Consider the following 12,090-nt stretch of genomic DNA (forward strand, 5'->3'; position numbering starts at 1 on the left):
CAGTATGGCAGGAGTTGGCAAGGGCATGTGCTTTCAGGCACAGTGGTGCAGGGCCAGTACTAGGGCTCCCAATATAAAGCAGAAGCCTGGGACTGTCTTGCCCACTTTCTCACCAGTGCCACTGGTATCCCTCAGACTGGTGAGCAGGTCCAACAACACTATGCTGACTTGAAGCAGAGAAAGAGGGAGGTCTTGGACCAGAGGGTCCAAAAAGCAAGCCAAAGGGGTGGTGTCCCAGCACTGTGTAAGTATTCATATCAAGAACTGTTTACTAATGTCCAGCCTGTGTATGTGATGGATATGTATGCCCACAGCTGAGTGGGCTGTGAATCAAGAAGCCCATGCTAGCAGGTTGCAAAGGCTGTGTCATGAGGCTGGTGAGTAACAATATTGCTTGTATAAGTCATACCAAATAAATATAAAGTATTAGAAAGTCACCTGGCAGTATAAAAACTGTGTATGGATTGTACTGGATAAACCAGAGAATATGACAGTAATAGTCCCATATAGGTCATATTTCAATAAAACTGTAACTACCTGGCAATAAAGTTCTTGATCTTGGACTACTAGTTGTGTTTACTTTGGTATTGCATGGCATTTAGTGTTGCAGTCTCTGAATAGTAATCAAATAAAAGTAATTGAAATGAGGCAAAAGTAATTCCCAGTATAACGAATCCACAAGTCAATAAGTCCAATCGTATATAAAGCACCGGGTTTTATTGAACAGATAAGCGCTTTCGCTATGATAGCTTAATCAGATCTACAATTAAAACCAGAAATACCAGAATATAAGGGAAACAACCTTAATTGACCAGCCTATCATGTTATAAATTAAATAAACACTTAAAGCAGTATCATCAAATAAAAACAACAGTTCTGATAATTGTATTAAAACCTAAACAAACAATATATACATAACTTAATAACCTATAAATATAGAAAGCAAATCAACAACCATACATAAATACATATAAAAACATATAAAAAACATCATATGCATATGCACACTACAAATAATATTACATACATTCATCTGAATTCGAAATTGCAGTATGCCCTGACCCTGTATGCACTGCAATTTCTGCTCTTTTATAGATGTAAGTACTTCTTTTTCACATCCTGATTTGAAAGTAACTTTTGACATGACTATAGAAGCAGATTGCATGACTTCTCATGTTGTGTACTTGGCTACTTGTATATCATGCGGCTCATTCTATGTGGGTAAGACTAATCGTCCTCTGCGAGATAGGATAAGAGAGCATGTTTACCATATTAAGAAAGGTAACCTACATAATGCCTTGGCGAAACATGTAGCTCTGTCTGGTGCAGGTCATGGATTTTTATTTATTGTTTTAGAGGTATATACTGCAAATAAGAGGGGGGTGATATTCTGAATTACACAGAGAGCAAAGAATGTGAATGGATAGTTTTGTTGAGAGCAGATTGAGGATCAGGTCTCAATGAACGTGCCTCAATCAAACCTAGGTTGAGGCAACGTAGGAATATCAGATGAATGTATGTAATGTTATTTTTAGTGTGCATATGCATATGTGATGTTTTTTATATGTTTTTATATGTATTTATGTATGTTTGTTGATTTGCTTTCTATATTTATAGGTTATTAATTTATATATATATATTGTTTGTTTAGGTTTTAATACAATTATTAGAACTGTTGTTTTTATTTGATGATACTGCTTTAAGTGTTTATTTAATTTATAACATGATAGGCTGGTCAATTAAGATTGTTTCCCTTATATTCTGGTATTTCTGGTTTTAATTGTAGATCTGATGAAGCTATCATAGCGAAAGCACTTATCTGTTCAATAAAACCCGATGCTTTTTATACAATTGGACTTATTGACTTGTGGATTTGTTATACTGGGAATTACTTTTGCCTCATTTCAATTACTTTTATTTGATTTCAGTTAGCTGTTTGTTGGAAAGAGGCATTAACTTGGTGTGGCAGCTGTTTAATAACTTTATTACTATTCTGAATAGTAATGTTTTATTAACCACTGTTACCCACACTGTGCTACATAGAAAATATGTCTAGGAATGTCTATATAAGACTGTTGTAAGTACAAGGTATAATTGTACAAATAAGAGAGAATTATACATAAAACACTGAAGGAACAGACAACAGTTTCTAAATAACTCACTCTGATGAAACTCAAATTGTTGTATTTTTAGCACACACACACAGCCATGGTTGTAATCCTGGGAGTGGTAGTAGTAAGCTGTACACATAATCATACCTCTCAACTGTACACATTTTTGCACAATGTCCAGATAATTGGCTTATATATTAGGCCTGTTCCTCCGTCTCCCTGGCAAATCACTGGGATGATACCAGAATTGTAGTCACTAAATAATGACATACATTTGATTTTCAGACCTCAAATCCTGCAGAAAATGTATATGAAAACAAATCCTGTTACTCTAGCAACTCTCCAAGTTTATAAGAGCAATATTCAAAATATGTCCCTATTTGTACCCCCATGTTGTCAAGCTTTGTCTAGAGTGTGTGCATTAAGAGACTGAGAGGTATGTGCATAATATTAACTAGGAATCTGAGAATATGTGTAGAAACAGTCAGGTAGTGTTAACAAACATTCCCCCACAGGTCTTTTATATATGAATATTGTAACTGCCTGGCAATAAAGTTTTAAATCCTGGACTGGTAGTGTTTACTCTGGTATTGTATGGCCTGACATGAACCATTCACCAACATCTGATATCAGAATAGTACTGTTGTGTCAACCACATTTCTCACACTGTGCTACACAAAATATGTCTAAGAATGTCTGTATAAGACTGTTGTAATTACAAGGTCAGATTGTACAACCAAGAGAGACTTACAAAGAAAATACTGATGGAGCAGACAGTGATGTCTAAATAGCTTGCTCTGATGAAACCAAAATTGTTGCATTATTAGCACACACAGCCATGGTTTGAATCCTGGGAGTGGTAGCAAGCTGTGTGCATAAATCATACCTCTCAACTGTACAGATTTTCCCAGAATGTCCAGATATTTGGCTCATATTTTTGGCATGTTCCTCTTTTTTCCTGGGGAATCAGTGGGATGATCTGAGATTGCAGTTACCAAATAATGATGTCTAAATGTTTATTAGAGCAATATTCAAAATATGTCCCTATTTATACCCCCATGTTGTCAAGCTTTGCCCAGATGTTGTGCATTAAGAGATTGAGAGGTATGTGCATAATTACAACTAGGAATCTGAGAATATGTGTATAAACAGTCAGATAGTGTTAACAAACATTCCCTCCACAGGTCTACCAGGTAAGAAGTAGAATTCAGCTATAAGACAGTTGAAGTATACACTGTGTACAAACATACCACTGCCCAAACCAAGGCCATAGGGTACTGTAATAATACCTGTAGAGCAGTGATCATTAAAGTTGTGAGGACTACAAGGATATATAAGTTGTTAATTGACATCTCTCTCTCCCCCCAAAATATCTGCAACAATAATCTAAACACACAAATCAATGGGTATGTTTACACTAAACCTACTGTTGGGACATATGTCCTATTGTTCAATAAATATTTAAATGTGTTTCTATTAATGTTCCATGTAGAAATACTATCATAGGTGGCCTGTTGATATCACTGTAACCTGCATGCTGTTGTAATGGCCACTGTGGTTCCATATATGCATGCATTCTGTTTGCTATGCAACTGTTCCAATTCTGGTGTTTTGGGTTAATAGGAATATCTATGCATGCTGTTATAAATAATCCTGGATTGTGCTGACTTTTACTAACCCACATATGTTGTAAGCTGCAACACCATAACACATTTGGAAAGGCTAGTCCCAGCGGACCCACCTCTACCACCTCATCTCACCATGGTACCAGGCCCCAGCACATCTGCGACCCATCCCAGGACCTCCTCATCAGCTGGTCCTGCACCAGCTTTGGGTGGAACCATCTCCTGGGATGGGGCTTGTCCCCCCTGTGAGTGGCCGCAGACAGGAGCCTGTCACCCGAAATCAGGTCCGGGGTCTTGTCTGTAGGGAGATCCACAGAGAATTGGGAGATCTGCTACACCAGCTTGAGGGCCACATGGCACAATTGGAGGGTCAGCCTGCCACTCCTGCTCAGCCACCAGCACAACCACCTCTGGGGTCGTGAAGGTGCAGTGGTGATTGCCCATTGGTGGGGACCTCAGCCCCACTGTTACCATTTGGGGGCTTATCGGCTTTTGATTTCCAAACACCCCTCCCCGTCCAAGGTGTTCACCCCCCACATATGTCATATACCACCCCTGTATGCTGTCTTGTCTGTCTTGCCTGTCTTCTGACCAAACCCACCTCCACAAATATACCTACTATCCTTCCCCAACATCCCACTCTCACCTTAAAAAAAAGGAAATCTGCCCCCCCCCCCCAAAATTTTTTTACCAAACATAACTGGCCTTTTTGCACAGGTGTTCACTGGACACATGTAATCTTGTCTAATTGGCTTCACAACACATTATTGTTGTCTTCACCCCTCTCTCAGGGGTTTGAGTGTCTAAATATACCTCTAAATTCAGTATATATGCACAACTGTTGCTGTAGATGAAATGGACAGCTATGGACCTTGCCTACACCCATCCTGCACATCCCTAGCTACTTTCCATATTGTCGTTCCCTCTTTGTGCCCCCTTTTTTCATCACTTTCCTATCACCCCTTTTTACTTTTCTTTTAAATAAATTAGCGTAGGGGTAAGTTGGAGTAAGCACTTTTAAGCAGTAGTGAGTGGGATTAAGCCTGTTTGCATGGTGCTAAGCAATGCATACACAGATTAAGCACTTTCCTGGCTAACTGTCTGTAAGCATATTTAACTGGAAGTTAGCATTGCTTACTGCTGCACAAACCCATGCAAACCCACTTACAGCTGATTAAAAGTGCCTTAATCACTCTGTATCCAACAGCCTTTGTTCTGCTCAGCAACAAAATGATCAGCCCTTGCCAGTCCCAAACCCAGGACATGCACACCATAGCCACAGCAATTTATCACTAAGCCATCTGAGCTGTAGAGATGTGCGGTGTTTTTTTCAAACATATGATGCAGCCCAGTCATTCAACAGTAGGGAAAATGTATGTATTTATAAAGGGACCCAAAATATGTATCTCTTGTGTTATTACTGCCTCTATCCCTTCCTCCACAGCTGAACTGCTCTGGCTTGAAACAAAATAATCAGCACTTGCAAGTCTTGAACCAGGACCCTGCACAACATAGCCAAAACAAGTTACCAGTAAGCCATCTCAGCTAAAAGATGTTGGGATGATTTCCCTAACATATCATGCAGAACAGTCAGTCTACCATAGGGAATGTACTATGTGGGGGCAGTAAACATTCTAATGATACATATGCACACACACACACACACACACACACACACACACACATACACATATATAAATATATTTATACATATATATATATATATATATATATATATATATATATATATATATATATATATATATATATATATATATATATATACGCACACACACACATACATACATATATAAATACGTATAGATATATATAAAGAGAGCATAGAGGGTGCACAGCATATCAAACAACCATTATTCATACAAGTGCCACCTTTTCAAATGGTGTTAGAAAAATATGTACTTAGACACATATAAACTGTTAGAAAAATATGTGCTTAGACATATATAAGCTGTTAGAAAAATATGTATTCAGACATATATAAGCTGTTAGAAAAATGTGTGCTTAGGCATATATAAATGTACTCAAACATATATGAAGTGCAAAGGTTGAAAACAGTATAATATGTAATGCATTTAATTCTATTTTACTAGAATGGCAGTAGAAATTAACTTGCATATTATTGCTTGAAGCTTAGCTGTAGTGTGATTAAAACTTTGACCCTGACAGTAGCTGGCTTGGCTGGCTCATGTCTTTCAGTAAATATTATCTGCAAAGTTAGAAAGTAATGAATCTGTCTGTATGTGTATCTTTTCCTGCTTCCACCGAGGAGAATGGCCTTGTGAGCACTACCGGAGATAATGTCCAGCTGGTGGACAGAGAGACAAAGAAATGTATTAAGAAGACATTCATCCATTGTATTCGAACTAATCTAAGAGCCTTGAATTGGTTACATCCTCGGAAAGACATTGTGACTGACCAGGTGCCTTGCAAGGCTGCAATATTCTCATGGGAAAAACTTTGAAAAGCATTACATCAGCGTTTTCTTATGTACTGTGGTGATGTAAAGGCCCTGTCACTGACCACGTCAGTGAGGTGGGCAAAAGCTGATTGTAAATAGTATATAATGAAGGATATTTCCCAAATAAAGTTAGTCAAAACTCTGTACATGTTTATGTATGGTTTTTTGCCTCCTAATGATCATTAGTAGAATGCATATTTGTTAGAACTTGAGCATCCTGTGTTACTGACTGTCATTTTAAAAAGCCTAATGATTTTTACAGTCTGATTTTAACAATTTATTTAACATTTTGGTCCTTCGGACCGGAATTCCCTTGGTAAGCTGCAGGTCAGAGTGCATGGGTGATAATAAATCTGCGCAGGAGAAGCTGCCAAAACAAAATGGTTCTTAAAGTGAAAAGACCTCCGACTGAATTGTTGTGTGTAAAGAGGCTGTCCACTTTCTGATCTGTGGCTGAAAAGCGGAAGACTGGGCCCCAAGAAAAAAAGACAGTCATAAAGCGGGAGGCTTAGGTAAGAAGAATTTCCCTCTTTGTCTTTGTTTTAGATCAGGGACCAGGTTACACTGTGCTATTGCTAAGATTTGTGATAGCAGGGAGAGAGAGTCAAGTATTGTATCTTGAGTCATAGATCAGGGAATAACAAAGCAAAGTAAACAGTCATTCTAGACACTACTGTGGATATGGGGAAATAAGATACCACATGGTACAAGAGAAGGGTTACGTAACAGTCTTTTTAAGACATGGGAGATCAGTGCACTGAGAGATCACGAGATCCGCCCCTAACGGATAATGTGAAGCATATGCAATTGCAGCAAGCAGATAATGTGAGATATTTTGCAAAATGTGTTAACAACTATGAATTTGATAGTAAACTAGATAAACTTTCACTAGTTAAACTCCTTAAACAAGCTTAAATCTGATGCAGGACGTCAGGCAAAAAAAAAAAAAACAGCACCAACTAGGCATACCTCAAGCACACAGGTGGATTGAGGAAGCAAATTGTAAAAAACAGAAGCTTAGAAAATTCTGAAACATTTTTAGACAACAGAGTGAAAGGTCTGACAGATAGAATCTCTGAAAAATGGAAACTTAGAGCAGACTGGACTTGCATTAATTAATGCATACAACAGGAAAATGAGACAATAGATGGATATTATGCTAGATTATTAGAATGCTTTAAACAACAATTAAAAAAATGCATTTTTAAAAGGTTGCATTGCCTCTGTCAGTAACTTTATTACAAAGCATATGATAGATCACTGAACAAGCAGGCTGCAAGCCTTACTTGAGTATGCTAGACGTACTGAAAGACACTTGAATAGTAAAAAGGAAAAAAAGGCACAAGTCTTCACTGCTGAAGACGGAGCTGAAGTATTTGTATTACAGTCAGATAAAAAGGGCATCTAGCTAGGGACTGTAAACAAAATAAGAAAGCAATGACAGAAGATAAAGGAGATGAGGACTGACTACATGATAGTGATAATAACCAAAAATCATCAGGAAAGGTTAATAAACAAAAAAAAAATGTAAATGTAGTAGAGGGAATAAAGGAAGTACAAACAGATGTAGAGGATAAAAATGGAAATGAAATTTTAGATTTAGCATTGTTGAACCTGGAGCTCTACCTAGCAGATACAAAACCAGAAGTGACACTTCTGGTGGAGGGAAGGAAAGTCAAATTCCTGTGTGACTCAGGAGCGTCACGGACTTTGATACACCCCTCCAAGTTACCAAAACATTCTGAATCACCTGATTATATATTAGTAAAAGCAGCAAATGGACAGCTATACAGGGAACCACTCTCCCATAATATAGCAATAACTGACCCTGTTTCAGGTATGACTCAGAAAAGTAAAATTGTAGTTTCTGCAAAAATATCCAGTAAACTTACTGGGAAGAGACCTTGTGCAGATATTTGGCATAGCAGTAGTTCCTACCATGCAGGGTATGGAAGCACAAAGACAAATGGATGCTTTTGTGGTGTGATCAGAGGGTGAAGCCTATTATTGGTACAGCCAGGACCTAGTTATGACTGGTCCAAGGGCAGTAACCAAAGAACTGATAAACGTAGCCATCAGTAAGGTACCCTCCCTTGACACTGATCAGCAGCACTTGTTACATTGTACTCTATACTACTGTAGCACACCAGGACCTGATAAGGAATATAAGCAAGAATCGTACAAAAAAAAAAAAATCCTGCTGACAGATTAATATTACGAAGTTTATGTTGGGATACTGAGGGAAACAGTGTAGTAAGCTGTTCATTACCTCAGGAATTCATGAGATTGTATAAGTCCAATAGACTGCCACATGTCAGCTTGACAAAAAACAAAAGTGTTAAATGGGCAGACTTAAAAAAAAAGGTAACAAAATGGGAAAACAGACTGATTTAAAAATGTCAGGACAAGGGATACAAAAACAAAAAACTAAATTGGTTGACACAGACACATACAGCTGTACACTTGCAATCTAGTGAGGACAGCTGATTAGCATTTTTATTAAAAGGAAAAGAAGAGGCCTTGTGTAAAATTCCAACGACTCTGTGGTCAACAGGCAAGTTAAATGTAGGGCTTATTCAAGCAGCAGGACCAGTTACAATTACCCCAAAGTCAGCTTTTAGACCACAGAAAAGACAATACATTTTGAGAAAGGATGCAAAAGTAAAAATTAAGCCTATAATAGCAGCATTACTCAAAAAAGGAGTACTGGTAGAATCTCCTGATTCACCATGTGATACACCCCTATTTCCTGTTAAAAAAGCAAACGGGAAATGGCAGATGGTACAAGATTTATAAGCTGTAAATAATGCAGTAATACCTAGAGCACCTACGGTGCCAGACCCACATACCTTGTTAAATGATTTAAAGCCACAACAGAAGTATTTTACTGTGGTAGATATAAGCAATGCTTTCTTTTCAATACCTATACATCCTGATAGTCAATATTGGTTTGCATTCACATTTCAGGGTAAAAGGTATACATATACTCGACTACCACAGGGATATTGTGAGAGCCCAATAATATTTGCACAAAAAATGGCTAGCAACCTGGCAGGGTTTACCCCACCGGAAGGTAGTCAAATTTTACTTTATGTAAATGACATCTTGCTAGCAGCACCCAGCAGCAGTGCAGGGTGAATACAGTAGCATTATTAAATTTTTTAGTAATACAAGGACAAAGTAAACAAAAGTAAGTTACAACTTTGGAAAAAAAACACAGGTTAGATACCTGGGATATGTGATATCCAATAAAGGTAGAATACTAGATAAAGGGAAAGAGAAAAGAAAAAAAACAGCAATTTTGCAAGCACCCAAACCAACAACTAAGAAAGAAATAATGTCTTTCTTAGGTACAACTAATTTTGTTGGAGCTGGGTACCAAATTATTTTACAATGGAGAACAAAAGCAGAAATGGCTTTCTGCAGGTTGAAGCAGTTAATAGCTTCTTCATTAGTTTTAAGACTTCAAGTTATCACAAATGTTTTTTTCAGACCGTAGATTGTAAGCAAGGGTACATGACATCAGTATTAAAGCAACAACATGGGGATAAGCAATGCCCCATAGCTTACTATTCATCACAGTTAGACCCAGTGGTGCAATCTTTGCCTCACTGTGTACAAGCAGTAGTTGCAGCAGCAATGGCAGTGCAGGCTTCAGCCTCAGTAGTGTTATTCCACCCTCTCACATTGAGAATGCCTCATGCAGTTGCAATAATTCTGTTACAAAAAAAAAGTTGCATACCTTTCTCCTGCTAGACATCTTTCATGTATGACCATACTGCTGAGTCAACCTCATATGAACAGTTAGCTTTACCTAGACAAGATCTTACAGATATGCCCTTGGATGATGCTGAGGTGACATATTACGTGGATGGCTCATGCAGAAGGGGTCCTACAGGGAAGAATCTGGTGGGGTATGCAGTAGTTACAGACACTGAAATTTTAGAAGCACAAACTGTGCCACACAACTTGTATGCTCAAGCAGCAGAACTGGTAGCTTTGACAGGAGCATGTATTTTAGTTGAAGGCAAGAAAGTGAACATATATACTGATAATCAGTATGCTTTTTCTACAGTGTATGTGTTTGCACAACAATGAAGAAAATAGAGGGATGATTACATCCAGTGGAAAACCTATTAATCATGCGCAATTTATTTTGGAGCTATTAGAATCTATTCAGCTGCCTACCAAAGCAGCTATTTGTAAATGTGTAGCTCATACAAAACAACAGGATAAGATTTCAAAAGGTAATGCACAAACTAATGCAGCTGCAAAGCAAGCAGCCTCAGACTCAGAAACTTTATTTTAAATGAGGAATTACAACCCTCTGAGATTTTAGATTTAGACATGTTAAAAACAATGCAGATGCTTACTACAAAAGCAGAAAAACAAAAATGGGTAAAACAAGGTGCAATTTTTGAAAATGGACTGTACATTTCAAAGGAAAAAACAATATTGCCGTCTAATTTATTTAGATATGCAGCTTTGTTGAGCCATGGGCAGAGCCATGTCTCAACAGGGGGGATGGTACAGTTAGTAAATAGAATATTCCAAATATATGGATACATAAATTATACAATAAAATTTTGTGCAGCTTGTCATACTTGTAACAAGCACCATGCACAAGGAGCATTTAAAACAAGCAAGGAGTTTCCTACACCACCATATCCGTTCCATACTATTTGTATGGACTTCATAGAGTTGAATAAATGTGAAGGAAGGAAGTTGATGAGTGAGACTCAGAAGAATTGGATTTGCTGTTTACCTCTAGCATTGCTGAGCATGAAAACAGTAACAAATGCAAAGGGTTTGATCCCTTTGAAGTAGTATTTGGAAGGGCATATTATGTGCCTCAGTGGAAAGCTCTCATGCCTGCAGAGCTGGAGGCTGACAGTTCATTAGCTAATTATATAAAAAACTGTTAATGAATAAATCTGTTTTGCAGTTTAACTCTTTTTCAGATGAAAGACAGAACAAGAACAAAGAACGTTCAATTTAATACACAAGGGCAAAATGGCCAAGAGTAAAGCAAATAAAAAAGCAGAGCAACCCCAGAACTATTGCATAATTATTTTGTTGGCTGTGCATTTGTTGACTATAAGTGTGACAATTTTTCTCTTATTGTGGTTTTCCTGCACTCAACCACACGAGTGAAAGTGAGAAGACGTGATGAACTGTTTATAGACTGGCATCCAAACTTTAACACATACCTGACCATGAAGCGTGTATACAGAGACTATGAACATTTCAAATTGCTGGGTTTGTACAGCTATACCAACAACATATAAAAGACTGTTAATGTCCACTGTCCCTCTGGGGATAAAATGAGACTTGGGAAAGTTTTTTTAATATAGGAACTGTGAGATCACAGGACAAAATAGCTTTATTTTACCTGTCACACAAAAAGGAGTTGTATGTTCTACAAAGTGATACCCTCCAGGTGGGCTGGAGTAATGGTAATATAACAATGTCTTATAAATGTTACATTAAAGTCAGAAGTGGGGTACTGTTTGTGATACTAACCATGATTCATATCTGAGTTCAATGAAAACTACATTAAATGCAGTACGTGACAATCCAGTCTTAACTAAACAATTGTCTATTAAAGATAGGAACATGTTTCATGCAGGGATAACACGTATTAGTACCAAAGTAATGATTTTATTTGTGGGAAAAAGGCATATGAATGGTTACCTGAGAATTGGTCCGGCAGTTGTTTTTTGGGTTATCTGGTTCCAGCAATAAGACATACTGCAGAGTTACCTTTGGGTAAGATACGAAATGTAAGGGAAACAGCTCGAAAATCTGAAGGTCCAGTTAAAAAACCTGTGAATCCAGTTGGTAAAATCGAAGTTGGTTAAAAAGACCATAATTC

At 37.7% G+C, this 12,090-nt stretch overlaps 1 protein-coding gene across 1 annotated transcript in view; it reads right to left on the reverse strand.

Annotated features, from left to right (window-relative positions):
• The window catches only part of LOC122817287 (medium-chain acyl-CoA ligase ACSF2, mitochondrial-like), a 1,325,947-nt gene that overhangs the window by 1,226,887 nt on the left and 86,970 nt on the right, over nucleotides 1-12,090 (reverse strand). The window lies entirely within an intron of this gene.

Source organism: Protopterus annectens, chromosome 12.part0 (genome assembly GCF_019279795.1).
Source record: "Protopterus annectens isolate FY-2018-M chromosome 12.part0, PAN1.0, whole genome shotgun sequence".
Lineage (NCBI taxonomy): Eukaryota > Metazoa > Chordata > Ceratodontiformes > Protopteridae > Protopterus > Protopterus annectens.